We start from the raw sequence: 4,511 nt of genomic DNA, 5'->3' as shown, positions 1-4,511 counted from the left end.
TTACAAACTTGTTTGGGCCCTTTCCAGTCTGACTACATACATTATCACTAACCATTAGAAATATCTCCATATTTCATGAAAATGAAGAAATGAGAGCCGGATTCAAATGCAGATGCCAGTATCACTGCAGGAGAGTAGGGATTTGGGCCAGTTGACAAGAAGACTATATTTCATTTATATATTTACTGATATTTCTGTTACAACCTCACTGTCTTAATTAACACGAAGGCATTGAGCTCCATTTCCAGGTCCACTTTGATATCAAAATCACCCAGAATGATGACAGGGATAATGGTGAAGTCAACGAACCTCTTCAAATGCATGAGAGTGTTCAAGTATATCCGTGGAATACAAGAGCAAGCCTGCAAATCTTAGAACTTTTTATATCTGAGTTCCATGCAATTGGGAGTTTGCTTTTAAAACTTTCAGAAGTACTAGTTAGTCTGTTCATTCATTCAATGAACACAGACTACGGGCCAGACGCTGTTTTAGGTCTGGGAATACAGGAATTAACAAGGGAGAATTGGAAGAGAAATAGACAATACACATATTTGTTTAAGAGAGAAATTCAAATGGCAGATGCTGGGAACAAATCAAATCAGGGTGATGTGCTAGAGACAATTTGGTGGGAGGAGAAAATTCTTTAGGTTGGTAAGGAGGGAAGGTCATGAGGAGGTGACATTTAAGCCAGTACCCAAATGATGAGAAGGACCTGCCGGGTAAAGAGCTGCTGGAAGATGGTTCCAGACAGAGGGAACAGCAAATGAAAAGACTTTGAGGCATGGCTTGAGAGCCATGCAAAGGGCATGGCTTTTATTCACAATGTAATGGGAAGCCATTAGAGAGTTGATTTTTAAACAGAGTGGTGATACAATCTAATTTATGTTTGAAAGGGATCTTTTGAACTGGTGTGTAGAGAATGAACTAGAAGAGAGAAGAAAGGAGGCACTTTTTTGTAGCCCAGGCAAGCAAAGATGGTGGTGTGAACTAGGGTGGTAGCTGTGGAAGTGGTGAGAAGTGATTGGATTCAGGACATATTTTGGAGGTAGATATAACATGGGGGATGAGGATGTTAAGAAGTTCGGATTTTATAAGAAGTACAAGTGTTTTCATTATAATGATGCCCCTGAAAAACTTCATATTCTGCAAAAGTGTGTGCTAAAAATAATAGGGCTTATGGGAAACATAGGGTGAGGGCAAACCTCTCAAAACGTATGGAACGTTGTAACCAGAGCGTTAAGAAGAGCAACAGGAACTCCAATGATAGTAACGGTGGAGGTAAATCTCTGACGGCATTTGTGCCCCATATCCCACCAGTCAATCCTTCACAGCCTTCAACCCTAGGTCAGCTTCCTCCTCCAAGATGTGAGTGCTGGAGGGCATTCCCTTCTACTGGAGACCATTTTCATCGAAATTTAATAAATAATCCAGGACATAGCTGTTTTTATTTTTCAGCAGCGCCCTCATCTGTACTCAGAGCTTTGACAGATTGCTGACCATAGCCATCATTGAAACCACTAAACTAGCCTCACTAGTGCTAAAGGAAGGTCTCTCTAGATTTCCTGCTTTTTGTCTAGGGTCTTCATATATTGCTAAGGCCTTTTGAATGGTGAGGAAGTTTGCCACAGATCACTTCAAAACATTAACGTGCTAGAAAATTGGCGTGTGAACCAACACCATTTCTATGTCATACCAACAGCAGTCCCTTATTGCTTATTAAGTCATTCCCAACAAAGAAACACACACTGTAGCAAACAGACTAGACAAAAGAAAGCCTGTGGAGCTTTTAAGCAGAGGAGTAACATTATCTGACTTATGCTTCAGAAAGATTCTGCCTGCTGAGAGGAGGACCAGCAGTGGAGGAAGAGGGCAACCCTACGGAACTGTTGCAGTGGTCCAGGTGAGAGGTGGTGGCAGTTGAGACTAGGCGAATAGCAGTAGAGATGGTAAGAAGTAACTGCAGTCATTCTGGATATGGTTTGGAGGTAGAGGTGATAGCATTTGCTGATGGAGTGGATGTGAGGGTTGAGGGAAAGAGAAGAATCAAGAATGACTTTCTAGGGTTTTGTCCTCAGCAACTGAGTGACTGGTGGTGCTGTTAACTGTAGTAGGGAAGACCGGGGAAGGAACAGGTTTGAGGAGGGGAGCAACTGAAGGCTTCTGTCTTGGCCACCTTAAGTTTGAGATGTCTATATGACATCCACAGGAGATGTCAAATAGGCGATTTGATATATGATTCTGAAGCTCAAGGATGAAGTCAGAACTGGAGATTTAAATTTGGTGACATCAGCATATAGACGACATTTAAAGCCAGGGGATTGAATGAGGAGCCTTCAGGAGAGACTGTAGAGAGATAAGAGGAGAGGACAAGACCAATCCTTCAGGCACTTGAGCATGTGGAGGTGACACAGGGGAGGAGGGCCAGAAAAAGAGATTGAAAAGGAATGATCAGTGGTATGAGAGGAAAAAGAGGAGAAGATGGGTTTCTGGACACCAAGGGAAGAAAGTATTTCAGGAAGAAAGGAGTGATCAGTTGTGCCAAACACTGCTAGGAGGTGAAAAAGAGGGCAGAGAATTGACCATTGCATTTGGCAAGTTGGAAGTGGTTGGTGATCTTTGTTAAGAGCCACTTCAGCAGAGTACTGGAGATTAAACTCAAATGGAGGGGAGGGAGAGGAGACTAGGAGGCGAGAATGTGGAGATAGCAACTATAGGCAACTCCTTTGGGGACTTTTGCTATGAAGGAGAGCAGAGAATGGGGCAGATTCTGGAGGAGAATGTGAGGATAAGGAAAGGATTTTTTTTTTTTATTGATGTTTTAATGGTTTCTAACATTGTGAAATTTTGGGTTGTACATTTTTGTTTGTCCATCACCATATGTATGACTCCCTTCACCCCTTGTGCCCACCCCCCACCCCCACTGCCCCTGGTAACCACAGTCCAGTTTTCTCTGTCCATGTGTTGGTTTATATTCCACATATGAGTGAGATCATACAGTGTTTGTCTTTCTCTTTCTGGCTTATTTCACTTAACATAATACGCTCCAGGCCCATCCATGTTGTTGCAAGTGGGACGATTTTGTCTTTTTTTATGGCTGAGTAGTATTCCATTGTATATATATACCACATTTTCTTAATCCAATCGTCTGTCGAGGGACACTTAGGTTGCTTCCACTTCTTGGCTATGGTGAATAATGCTGCAATGAACATAGGGGTGCATAAGCCTCTTTGGATTGTTGATTTCAGGTGCGTTGGATAGATTCCCAGTAGTGGGATGGCTGGATCCTGGGCATCTCTATTTTTAATTCTTTGAGGAATCTCCATACCGTTTTCCATAGAGGCTGCACCAATTTGCATTCCCACCAGCTGTGTATGAGGGTTCCTGTTTCTCCACATCCTCTCCAACATTTGTTGTTTTTTGTCTTGGTGATTATAGCCATTCTAACGGGCGTGAGGTGGTATCTTAGTGTTGTTTTGATTTGCATTTCCCTGATGATTAGTGATGTTGAGCATCTTTTCATGTGCCTATTGGCCATCTGTATATCTTCCTTGGAGAAGTGTCTGTTCATTTCCTCTGCCCATTTTTTGATTGGGTTTTTTTGTTGTTGTTGTTCAATTGTGTGAGTTCTTTATATATTATGGAGATCAACCCCTTGTCTGATGTATGTTTTGCAAATATTCTCTCCCAGCTGGTTGGTTGCCTGTTCATCTTGATTCTGGTTTCATTTGTCTTATAAAAGCTCTTTAATCTGATAAAGTCCCACTTGTTTATTTTTTCTTTAGTTTCCCTAGTCTGGGTAGGCATGTCATCCGAAAAGATTCCTTTAAAACCAATGTCAAATAGTGTGTTGCCTATATTTTCTTCTATGAGTTTTATAGTTTCAGGTCTCACCTTCAGGTCTTTGATCCATTTTGAGTTAATTTTTGTGAATGGCGATAGCACATGGTCCACTTTCATTCTTTTGCATGTGGCTGTCCAGTTTTCCCAACACCATTTATTGAAGAGACTTTCCTTTCTCCATTGCATGTTCTTAGCACCTTTGTTGAAAATTAGCTGTCCGTATATGTGTGGTTTTATTTCTGGGCTTTCAATTCTGTTCCATTGATCTGTGTGTCTGTTTTTGTACCAGTACCATGCTGTTTTGATTACTATTGCTTTGTAGTATGTTTTGAAGTCAGGGATTGTGATGCCTCCTGCTTTGTGCTTTTTCTTTAGGATTTCTTTAGCTATTCGGGGTCTTTTGTTGCCCCATATAAATTTTAGTATTCTTTTTTCTATTTCTGTGAAGAATGTCATTGGGATTCTGATTGGGATTGCATTGAATCTGTAGATTGCTTTAGGTAATATAGACATTTTAACTATGTTTATTCTTCCAATCCACATGCATGGGATATCTTTCCATTTCTTTATGTCATCGTGGATTTCTTTCAATAATGTCTTGTAGTTCTCATTGTATATGTCCTTCACCTCCTTGGTAAGATTTATTCCTAGGTATTTTATTCTTTTTGATG

This window comes from Ceratotherium simum, chromosome X (genome assembly GCF_057802395.1).
Source record: "Ceratotherium simum simum isolate JZ-2026a chromosome X, ASM5780239v1, whole genome shotgun sequence".
In the NCBI taxonomy this organism is placed as follows: Eukaryota; Metazoa; Chordata; class Mammalia; order Perissodactyla; family Rhinocerotidae; genus Ceratotherium; species Ceratotherium simum.
The sequence above is the reverse complement of the archived record's forward strand: the minus strand, read 5'-3'. Positions refer to the sequence as shown.